This window comes from Nothoprocta perdicaria, unplaced genomic scaffold (genome assembly GCF_003342845.1).
Source record: "Nothoprocta perdicaria isolate Ctin4 unplaced genomic scaffold, notPer1 scaffold_65, whole genome shotgun sequence".
Lineage (NCBI taxonomy): Eukaryota > Metazoa > Chordata > Aves > Tinamiformes > Tinamidae > Nothoprocta > Nothoprocta perdicaria.
This window is the reverse complement of record NW_020455921.1, coordinates 473,020-485,528: the sequence shown is the minus strand read 5'-3', so window position 1 is coordinate 485,528 and position 12,509 is coordinate 473,020. Positions and strand designations below refer to the sequence as shown.

General features: G+C 40.8%; 1 protein-coding gene across 1 annotated transcript in view; it reads right to left on the bottom strand.

Annotated features, from left to right (window-relative positions):
- Positions 1-8,362: 8,362 nt before the first annotated feature.
- Positions 8,363-12,509, bottom strand: part of CA8 (carbonic anhydrase 8) — a 42,412-nt gene continuing 38,265 nt past the window's right edge. The window contains exon 9 of the mRNA XM_026050093.1: positions 8,363-8,721. The gene's annotated coding sequence lies outside the window, so the exon portion shown is untranslated. The remainder of the gene's footprint in view (positions 8,722-12,509) is intronic.

The window sequence follows — 12,509 nt, the reverse complement described above, 5'->3', positions numbered from 1 at the left end:
ATGCACATTTCTAAATTCATTTCTAAATCCAGGGTAGTCTTTTCAGTTGTTATTCAGTTGTTACATGATTAATTAACTAAGAGATATAAGAAATAGGGAAAGCCTGAATATTATTCAGTGCTCAAATCCTWATGGGAAGTGGTAAATATTCTAATATCAAGCAGCACAAAAAAAGCAGCAATGCWCTGCAACCACCCACTACTCTGCATCTGGAAATGTGTCTAGTAAGAAAAGGCATTGAATTAGGACTAGCAAGAGGAGGTTGTGTCTGGACCAAGGAAAGAAGATCAATGAAGATGCCTTGGAGGAAGCAGGGAGTAGGCAGACTTCATCATTTAAGGGAAGTCCATAGGACACTGTAAATGATCTGTTCATCTGTCACTACAGTGGTGCTCATTTAAAACCGTGCAGCTTGGATGCCCTGGCAAAAGTCAGCAGGAATCAAAGCCACTTCTGCCCTAGCTGCTTGCACACAGATGCCAGGGAGCTGGGGCTTGGCTCTCAAGCGGTACGTGCTTTCAAGGCTGAGATGAAGGCTCTGATGATGCCCATGGGATGCTGAAATTAACTTCTTGGCATTTCAGAACAGTGATACCTAGAAAGTGCAGCGGATTATTTTATTCTTGGGAAATCTCTGTGAGAGATTTATTCATGCTGAGTCAGTATGTAACTGCCTCCCCATACAGCATCTACACTCAGGATGGCTTGTCCTGATGTTGAAGAAAGTGCCTGTACTAAAGTGTGAATATTGTTTTAAGTAACAGATTAYGACCTTCTTTTCGAAACAAAAACCCTCATGAAGGGACAGATGATCTAGGCAGGTGGTTCTTAACTTTGCATTTCCTGCAGCACCAGCTGTGTTATTTTCATTACCCAAAATCAACAAACGAGTTCTATTTCACAGGAAAGAAGTAGAAAAAGAGAGAGAAAGAAAGAGAGAGAAAAAGAAAGAGAGAGAGAAAGAAAGAGAGACAGAGGAGGGAGGGAAGGAAACAAGAAAAGGAGGGAGGGAGGGAGGGAGGGAAGGAAGGAAAAGGAAGGAAGGAAGGAAGGGAGGGAGGGAGGGAGGGAGCTCAGCGTCCCATGCTGAGCCTTTCCCTTGCCTGCTGGGACCCTCTTGCTAACACTGGCATTGCAGCCACCCTCATGCCCATGTACACGTGTTCCTGCAGCCCTACTGCCATCCTCGTCACGTTTACTGCCACTTCACTCAGCCAAACAACCTACATAGCTGGAATTCCTGCCCACTTAGGTAGCAATCATTTTGACTCAATTGCAGGCATTTATTTATGAATGTTATCTACCAGATGTGACCTCAGCAGATGGCTTAATCTACAGTTTTCTTTCTGTTTTTAAAAGAAACCACCCTTTAATTTTCRTATATGTAATTTCCTTGCAGATTTTCTCTTAGCCTACAGCTACATCCTTTAACAAGAGGCACATGTCAGAAAAAAAAAAAATGATACCAGATTATAATTCAGGCAGACATCCACAGATATTGAATTTTCTTTGTCTGCATTTTATACTGGGAGCAAACATTGACTGAAGCTCTATAGTATGCAGACATCTAGTGGCCAGATAATATAGTGCAATTACTTTACAGGCTACCTAAAAAGATTTCACACAGTCTCGTTGTAACCTGAAGGCCAGATGCCTTGGGTTCTGTTGAAAACATATTCATTGGCTCTGCAAGTCCATTTGTTGTTCATTTTGGCCATGGCTGTGAATATTTTGAGGCACTCTGGCTTCTTGTGCTTCTAGGATTTCTTTTTAAGTTGTGTATTATTGAGGTGATCAAAATAGACAATACCGCGAAATTAGGAAGGTTGAAAATGCAGCAGCACATCTGCTAAATCACAGCCTCTAATTTCACACTGAGACTCAAGCACTTGATAATCATTACTGGCTTCCCTGCCAAGAGCACACAGCTCTCAGGGTTTTTGTGTTTGTTTTAGATTTGTCTCCTGAGTAAACATTTCCTAATCTATGTGAATACTGCATATTTCTAAGCCATGAATAAATCTTTCTGCTACCTTTGGCTTGCTTATTTTTCCTTTTGTTCTGGCACACATAAAATTATCCAACTAAAGAGATCAAGCCTTTTTCTAATTGTGATCCAGAGTAATGAAATTCACTTCCCATTACCCTCTAGTACATCAGAAAAAAAAMTGGTATCTTCATAACCTGAGGTTAAACATGTATTTTCCAGATTTGTTTTACACTTGCCATTTAGAAATACTACTGRCATGTATCATATGCAGTTATATGTGTTTCACTGTGTTATCGTGGCTTTCATCTGTCTCACACTCACCGTTATCAGATGTTTAGTTGGGAGGCACTTCAGAAAACATTGCTTGTAGTGTGTATTTATACTAAGCCTAAGGGATGCAAGGAKTTTTATATAAGATTAAGATGTTTTTGTCTCCAGCTAAGAGACAAATATTATCTGAAATAAATAAGCCCATACGGATAACTTTCACGCTTGAAACATCAGCCTTCACAAATGCTTTAGCAAAAAAAAATACACTTGTTCATCTAAATACTAACCATCTACGTACAGCGGTGGTAACTTCATATTATGCACACATTCTGGAATTTCTTAACTTTGATTATAATTTTTAAATTTCATTTTGAGCTTTTCTTTAAAAAGAGGTTTTCTAATCTAAAAAAAAAGTTTTTTAAAATGTATTGCCTTCTAAATATATCAATACTCACTCAGATATACACTGACAACAACTGATAGAGTTTCTTAAATACTTGTGCATGTAAACACTCCCAAACACAGTCTCGGGAAATGGGGTGAATCTCACCCAGCTGGCTGGTATTCTCGCAGATAACATAGATTTACAAAGAATGAGCTGGCTCCACAGCTGACGATGCCATCATGAAGCCCAGAAACAGGAAAAACCTGCAGGCTAAGACGTTTTCTCCTTTCTTTACCTCTGAGAGGGTCTTCTTTTCTCCTACTACCCAAGGGACATCTCCATTTGGAAAAGGAAGTAAGGTTTTCCTCATTCTCCTTGGGGTTAATGTGACAACCATGAAAGGATTAACTTGTACCAGGCCATTACAGCACCAGGGCCGTGCCTCCCAGTCAAATTTAGGCAAGGAAAGACTGAGCTGGTGTTTGCAGCCTGGCACTTTGGAGACCTTGCCCGTTTGCCCTCTRTTTCCTGGTAGACTCACTACTCTAGTTTAGGCAATGGTTTTGTATCTGGCTGCTCTACAGTGTTTATCACTGTAATGTCTGGGGTCAAGTCTATCCTTTATCTTGTGTCAGTTTATGCACTGGTTGCCTCCCAAGGTTATTCTGGGTCAGGCCCATGATCAGCTGCCGCTCCTCCCTGGTGTCCCCACAAAGGAAGGGGAGAGCCAGTGCAGAGGGGAGCCAGAGGAAGTCATGGTGCCCTCCAAAAGGATCCTCTGATCTCAAAAAAAACAAAGTCCAGGGCCACAGCCCTGAGTATAAAGTGTGCTGTGCCATAGTCTAACATAAAGTAAGGGTTTTAGGCTTCTGAGATTTCCTGGGAGCTCCAAAAACCTACAAAAGAAGCAAACCTATGGTGGGGAGATCTACAACAGCTCTGCCTCACCTGAGCTGCCTCCTCCCAACAACAGCTTATTCTCTGCACTACCCAGAAATTTACCTGAATGTAGCAGGGCCAGTTTTTACCCCAGGAAGCCTACAGCTGTTTTGACATATTAGGTCATAAATTTCTTGATCAAGAAGTAGCTGCTCTCTGGGAACTTACTCTAGCCTCAACTCACTTCCTTGAAACATTTAATTCATATTTCTAWTAATTATATGGAGTGCCACACACATTAATAACTATTCTTAAAAACACTTCCAGTGCATATAGGAATCCAATTCAGATCTTCAGCAGAGTAGGCTTAGAAGGGAAATTATTAATTTAGGGTACTATATTGCTCTAAGAAAAACTTTATCCATTTTTATGATTTCTTAAAAATAATAATACAATGGCAGGAATGTAGAACTCTGAAGACTAATATAGCTTTACCAAACTCAATAAAACCTCTCAGGTGCAGTGTAACTGAAGTAATACACAGAGAATCCATGCTGCAATCTCCTCCCTATGGATTCCTCCTGAACTCAGAAAGACTAATTTAGCTTTTCCCAGCACACCAAGAATTTAGGTTGACAAATCTGTAATTAGAATAGGCATGTTTTGTGAATGAATTTGTTCTCATAATTAGATCTGTTTCTAAAGACAAAATACATTTTTAAGCATTTTTTACTTTTTTTTCTTTCAAAGCCAAGCCTTCAGAAGACCTAAAAAGTCTCACTAATGTTGAGATAGGTTTGCTATTCTCAGTTGCTCCCTCAGCTGCAAAATTTATCTGACTAGAACTTCACTGTAGAAGGCAATGCAGTAAAGAACAGTAAACACAGGAAGGGAACACAAGAAAGGGAAATAATGGACTTCAATTTTTTTAGGGGAGACATTACATCATTTGAATTGCAATATATCTTCTTTTATGGCCAGAATAATATTGTCCAGGTCCAAGATAAGGAACACATTTATTTAGAGAACAAATCTAGCTCAGATTTCATCATAACACCAGTATTTGCCATATTAATATTACAGTTACTCTCAGCTAATATTCAGCAGTTAATAATGTTACATGCAAAGTGAAAAGATCTTCTGGATGAGCTCTAGATGCAATCTGGGAATTGCTGGATTCAGAACTTGGTTTACTCCATTTTTGGAGATGTCCTTCATTGCTGTTTACAAAGGTATAGGCATGGGTCTTCAACTGGCAGAAATCAACCAATTTCTGCTTTTTTTTTTTTTTTTTTTTTGGCAGGGGGGTGTCTTTTCTTTCCCCTTTTTGATAGCTCTTGAGTCCAGCCCAACAACATGAACAGATTATGAGTCTACTGCCAAAAACTGAACGGAGTCCACTCCAGTCTTTGCAGGCCACATCTTGCTTTATTTGCAACAGACCTCACACAGAAATGCAAGATAGGGGTCAGCAGGAGGCTCCAGCTGCAGCTGCCAGTGGAGTGATTGCTGAAGGATGAAGGGCAGTAGCCAGTGAATCCACTACTCTGCCACTATGGAAATGTGTGACAATTGCAGACATTGCAGATAGGATGAGGTGTTTTTGGCTTGCACTGAAATTATGATCCTCTTCTCTAGCAAATGTGGTGGTTTTGGCTTGCACTGAAATTATGATCCTCTTCTCTAGCAAATGTGGTCATACTTCATTGAATTTGATGAAGAGATGGTCTTTCTAAAGCATAGTCCGAAAAACACAAAGAGTTTCTACATGCAAAAAGAGTAATTTAGCTATTATAACTCTCCTGAGCAGAAAACTTCATGAGGGGTTGCATGCTGTGTATTTTCTATGCATTCACTGCATACATGACGTGAAGGGCAGCTGTGTATCTCTTCAGCAGTAATAAATGGTTCTGCAGTACACATTAAGGAACACATGAAGTGATCAGCATTGACTCCTCTTACCTAGTTCATCCTTGGTATGTGGGTTCGTYGTATTGTTCCTGCTGCCCTTAGCAGGCACAGAAATGACTGACAGTTCATAACTCCTAATTCAGCAGCCACTCTGAAGAAATGGCTTAAGGACGCCTTGYGACCTGTGCTGACTTTGTGACTGATGATTCACCAGTCTGTTCTCAAGGAGTTCCTCTCTTTGGTGAACTCTCTGTTTGCATCWCTATGGTGCTCCTGTCTGGAGCTCGCCATCTGTGCCTCAGGCATCCCTCCACTCATGTAGGTCTCCATATAAACCTGCCCTCTTCATGCRGGTAAAATGCAGCAGGTTGATACCTACCGTGACCAAAGCAACTTCCCACCGTGGTACTGACTTTGTCTTTCAGCTCTACATGTTGTGCAGGAATCAGAAGCTACGAGCTTAACTAACTGGCTTAGACTACCTTCATTTTCTGTGTTGCCTGTGCTRTCTCCTGTGTGGCCCAGCATGGCAAACTCCATGCTGTGCAGTGAGCTACAGACGTGCAGAGCAAGTCCCCAGACCACCATCCTCAGCAACGTGCAGAAATAAATGGAACTGTCATAATTCACAGGAGAACAAAGGCCTGTAATTTTCTGCTTGAACTGAATATCTCTCTGCAAAGTTCCATGACTCACCAAGTAGAAAATAATGCAGACAACTCTGTTTATTGGTACACTGGTTAATTTTCCTTATTTCAAAATGGTTCCTTGTTTCAATGGTTCCTAGCAATACATAAATGTCACCCAGCTTTATTCAGCTAAACCACATTAAATGCACAGGTTGGGTGCTGAATTGTTCTTTTCTGTCCCAAACATTTCTGGATAGATATAATATCTTCTGTGCAGAAAGAATGCTTTTATTAGCTTTATAGAATGCACTTCCACTCTACAGAAAATACATTAGTTAATGACAGCACAAGAAATGTTACAAAGTAAAATTAAATCCAAAATTCAAAACAAGGATGAATATTTCTCACATTGGAAGCATACAGGAAGAATATAGAATACAGGTGACATGGGAAGGATATAGGAACATTGTCAGGGAAYGCAAGGATGCAACAAGGAAGGCCAAGGCCCGTTTGAAATTAGAGTTAACAAGAGATGCCAGGGACAACAGGATGGGCTTCTACAAATACATCAGCAGCAAGAGGAAGACTAGGGAAAATGTTAGTGTGCTGCTGAATGGGGAGGGTGCCTTGGTGATGGAGGATGCCGAGAAGGCAGTTACTAAATGCCTTCTTTGCTTCTGTCTTTACTGAGAAAGCTGGTGCCCATCAACTACAGAGCCTGGAGACAAGAGAGCTATTGGGAGAGAGGCTGACTTTCCACTGGTCAAGGAAGATTGGATTAGGAATTATCTAGAGATTATTTAGGCAAACTGGACACCCATAAATCTAYGGGTCCAAATGGTCCCAGGAGTGCTGAGAGAACTGGTGGGGGTTATTGCTCAGCCGCTCTCTATCTTTTTCGAGAYATCGTGGATTGGAAGACATCAGCGTTGCTCCAGTCTTCAAAAACAGCAAGAGGGAGGAGTCAGGAAACTACAGGCCAGTCAGCCTCACCTCTGTCCCTGGAAAGGTGATGGAGCAGCTGATCCTAGAAACAATCTCTAGGCATATCAAGGAAAAGAAGCTGATCAAGAGTAGTCAGCATGGATTCACCAAGAGAACCTGACAGCCTTCTATAATGGGATGGCCAGCTGGATGTATGATGGGAGAGTTGTGGATGTCACCTACCTTGACTTCAGCAAGGCTTTCAACACAGTGTCCCATAACATCCTCATAGGAAAGCTTCAGAAGTGTGGATTGGACACTTCTGTGGACAGTGAGGTGGATCGAGAACTGGCTGGGTAGCAGAGCTCAGGGGGTGGTAATACATGGGTTCAAGTCCAGYTGGAGGCCTGTGGCCAGTGGAGTCCTCCAGGGGTCAGTACTGGGCCCAGTGCTGTGCAACTTGTTCATCAATGACCTGGAAGAGGGCACAGAGGGCACCCTGAGCAAGTTTGCGGACGACACCAGGCTGGGTGGAGTGGCCGACACTCCAGAGGGCTGTGCTGCCATCCAGAGGGACCTRGACAGGCTGGTGAGTTGGGCAGAGAGGAACCTCATGAGGTTCAATAAGGACAAGTGCAGGGTCCTGCACCTGGGGAGGAATAACCCCARGCACTAGCACAGAATAGGGGTTAACTTGCTGGAGAGCAGCTCTGCAGAGAAGGACCTGGGAGTCCTGGTTCAAAATAAGTTAACTATGAGTCAGCAGTGTGCCCTCATGGCCAAGAAGGCCAATGGGATCCTGGCTGTGTCAGGAGGAGTGTTGCCAGGTCAAGGGAGGGGATCCTGCCCCTTTCCTCAGTTCTGGTGAGGCCGCATCTGGAGTATTGTGGGTAGTTCTGGGCCCCGTAGGACAACACGGATGGGAAGCTTCTAAAGAGGGTCCAGCAGAGAGCAATGAAAATGATAAAAGGCCTGGCACATCTATCTTACGAGGAAAGACTAAGGGAGCCGGGCCTGTTTGGCCTAGAGAAGACATGGAGGAGATCTGATGAATAAGTAGAAGTACCTAAAGGCAGAATGCAGGGAGGATGGGGCCAAGCTCTTCTCAGTGGTGGCCAGTGACAGGACAAGGGATAATGGGTGTGAGTTGAAACACAGGAAGTTTCATCTCCATGTGAGGAGGAACTTCTTTCCTGTGAGGGTGACGGAGCCCTGGAATAGGCTGCCCAGGGAGGTTGTGGAGTCTCCTTCTCCGGAGATCTTCCAAACCTGCCTGGATGCCGCCCTGTGCTCTGGGTGCCCCTGCTGGAGCAGGAKGGTTGGACTAGATGATCTCTGGAGGTCCCTTCCAACCTCAACCATTCTGTGATTCTGTGATTCTGAGATTTCTATATATAGTAGCATCCATACCAAGCTTAAAACTAATGCTATTTGGATGACAAACCATTATTGAATGCTATAGTAAAGACACTGCATAAGTAATGATAATTACCATTTTAAAATAGGTAACAGTTTAAATTGGAAGATGTAATGTTTTTTCTTTTCTTTTAATGTACAGASCCATTCCCAGAATTTCACTGGACTGTGTGGACAGAGCAACTGTCACAGCTGTCTATCAAGGGTGAATTAGATGAAGGCAAACAATGAAGGCTTTGTGGTTGAACTGAAGCAGCAGTCTCCAAAGTTTCCATTTCTCATCCAAGGGCACTGTGGGAGCATTGTCTTCACCCTCTCTGCAAAGAGAATAGAACAATTATGCTACTGAAATTCCCCCACAGTAGGTCTGAAAGACTGTTTATGTCCAGCCAGGGAGACAGGGGAAACTAAAAGCAGGGGTTTCATGACAGCAGGTGGGGGCTGTTTCAGGGCATATACTTGGTGACATAATGGGCCTGATTCTTCTCATTCAGTCTCAAGCCAATGCTGGAAGATTTAACAGCAACAAAGGAAATGCCGAAAGTCTTACCTTGAAACAAAGCTTTTCTATTGGCTTTCTGAATGAATCAGGTTATTGATGTTAATGTGAATATTAGAGCTACAAACTAGATGTGGAACTATACTAGCCACACAAAATATTTTACCATTTACCATCTTGGGGGCCCTACTGTATGAAGTGCTGAGTACACAGCTCTCATGAGTATCAGGTATGYTGAGGAGATAGAAGGCAATGACTCAATTTGTCCCTCCTAATAGCAATAAAATTCACTAGCAGTAGAGATAAACCAGTACTTGGCTTCATGAAAACACACACGGCGTTTCAACATAAGCTTCGGAAATCAGTTACTCAGGTTACTCCAGTGCTTCTCAGTTCAGGAGTGATAACTATGAGGATGACATTTCATTCTGTTGTGCTATCATCTCATTTTTTTCCTAGGTTATTCTAGTTCTATTCTAGTTATTGAACTATTCTATAGCTCAATAAGTAATAAGCAGTGGTAATCATACAATAATGCATCAATCCTTAGGTGTTTGAGTAGAAATAATCACTTGGGGCTACCTTCTTGCAGGCAGTCAACACCTCTGCATAGAGTTCCCAATACTTTAAAGACAAAGGTAGTGTAGAGGCAGCCAGTCACCAGCACTGCAATTAAGTCTACACATAAGATAATCTATGCAGTGATTTCCATGTGTTCCCTGTTTGAATATTCCCTAAAGCCACAAGGTCTGACAGTAGGACCTTTTGATAGTCAACTTGAAGAACTTTCTACTGGCTCCCTTCAAAAGGAGACTGCAAGACCTTCACAGAGCAGCGAGTTTTAGTCATATTTTAGATAACACTGTATCAGATATTCAGTTCCTCCTCAGGCTTTGATAACAAAATAAAGTTATTTTTGCTATTTGCTATTTTGCTATTTAGAAAAACTCGATATTGAGTCATGGAACCATCTGAGCCAGTATGCTCAGAAGAAACCAGAAACTTTGTGTTCTTAAGGTTCCATGCAGGCCAATTAATGCTGTGACACAGTGACACCTWCTCAATCTCAATTAGTGCTAAACTAATTAACAAAACTGTTCTCTACACTAYAGCCAGTAGTATCTTCTTGGCTTATCCCTAGTGTGATATAAGAGTGATTGAGTATCTAATTACTCCTTAATTGAATGCACACTTTGTATATTTTTCACTAGTTCAAGCTTAATGCTTTTGGTCCAGAAAACAAAGTCAGTGAAATTAAGTTGAACTGGGATTTGGGCCGCTATTGTTTTAAAGAATTACTTTTGGAAACAAGCCTAATTGTTAGTTTTCTGAAGGTATCAGTTGTGTTTGTTACAGAAATACAATATATGTAYACATAATACACTGTCTTACAAAAGCCTATATTAGTAATATTGTTATCCATGTTTACCCATTATTCTCATTTAAGAACGTTTTTTCTACAATGCCAAATTCAAAGCACCTTTTAACAAGACATATGGTCCAGCATCACACTATTCAGACTAAAAGTTTATGTAGATCAAGATACCTGCTTCTTTGCTTCTTCTGAAGGGTGTTTGGAAATGTAGTAATTGAGCAAAATATTACACAAATGCGTAATAGTCAGAATACAAATATGTGTTATGGTCAGAAAACTGCCTACATTGAAGTTCATATACCTGCCTCTGTAATGTTCTTTGCTTGGGTTGAGCACTACACACAAATGAAGCCCCACTGCTTCTGGGGGCGATGTCTGCTGGCGCCTATCCCCAAAGGAAAGCTTTTAGAATCACAAACTGTAAATAGCTAGGGAAATTGAATGTTCTTTCACCAACAACTGTGGTTTAAAACAAAGAAACAGCCAGATAAAGCAAGACCGACAAATAATTATTGAGAAAATAAAAAATAATAATTATTTCCAAAATAGTTCTGGTAATACTGTACTGCAAATTATTGCCAAAAAATAATGTTTGCATATTTATTTCTAATTCTTTCATATATTAATTACAGGTACTCATTTTCCTAAGAGATAATAAATTTTCTTGAACAAAACTATTCATCTGACCTAACAATGCCATGTCAAGAAGGTTACTTAATCTCAGAGACAAGGGATGGGATCACAGATAGATTCACACTGCTATACTTTTAAAAACCAAAGGTCCCAGGTTTCCATAGTAATAGAATACACTTGTAAAGGAGAAAAGATGTAAGAAAACTTCAGTGTAAAATAATACTTTTTAAATCTTCCAAAAATGTTGGTAAAGTGCACAGAAATGGTATATGGAAAAATGAAAGTGAATGGCCATAACAATATGCCATTCTATTTGACGAGGAGGAAACGAGATACCCCACTGCAGCAGTCTTAGGCCAAGATCACTACATAAGATCAAAAACATTCCATAGACATAGACTCCCCTTTCTGGACAGGTTTTTCACTTCTTTTGTCTTGTCATTTTTGTTACAATTGTTGCCTCACACAATGTCTCCATTTTGTCCCTGAGAAAGTTTCTTGTCTCCTTCTCCTTAATACTAGGTTAAACAAAAACGTTAAGAAAAAAAAACTTGAATTCAAATTTCAAAAAGAATAAAGAACTGTGAATATCAGGACTCTCAGCTCCAATAACATTGCTATTAATTTCCCAGCATGACTTCCTCTAGGTAAGAGAGAGCATACTCCACTTTCTGATATCTCGTATAATACTGCTGAAGAAGCATCTGCATGTTGTATGTTTTATTCTCTGTGTGCATGATCAGACCCATGTCCTAAAATCCCTGACATTTGAGAGCTAATAAAATCATTAGATTTTATTTATTTTTATTAGATTTTTCTACTAATCCAGAGTCTTTAAACTTTACAAAATATGTAATTTATCAAAAAAGAAAAAGATTTAAACTATCTACCATTTTCCCTCACTAGTATTTTTCTGTGATTTTCCCCACAAGCAAAAACAACACAGCAAGGTCTCAGTGTGTTCAAACCATGGCTTTTGTGTTGAAATTGCCAATAAACATGCTATGTTGGTTTTATTGGCGGGTGTTCTTGATTATACTATCAGTTTCCGAGTAGTGGTGCACAAACTATACGTGGTTTATGCGCTCACAATGTGTTTCACAAAAGGACTGATGATAAGAGTAATTTGGGAGTCCTTATCAACATGAAGTGAATGAGTCTTATCTAAAGCATATAGCAGAGGTCTGATTCCTAGGCTACTTTATGAYTTTGTTTAGCTTTAAAAAAGAGGCAGCATTTTGTTCCTTTTTTATTTCCTTCTTCCTGTTTTCCATTTCTCCAGGAGTATTTGTGTTTTTCTAAAAGTTGTTCAGTAAAGGACTGAACAAGGACAATTCCAGTATGTTGTTAATTTTGGAAGCAACCACACTTTTAAATGGTTTTCTTCCTTTTCTTCCTTTTCTAGGGTTTGGTGATTCCCTGTATTGATGTTCTGGCTTCCACTACAGTGGTGGCCAATCTGTGACTCTCGAGCTGCACATGGCTACTGAAACATTAAACGGTGGTCCCCGTGCCAAAGATACATCCCACGAGCAAGAGAAGTAGCCAGTTGCTACTCACTCATTTCCTGTCCTAACCCTAATAACTCCTCAGCTGCA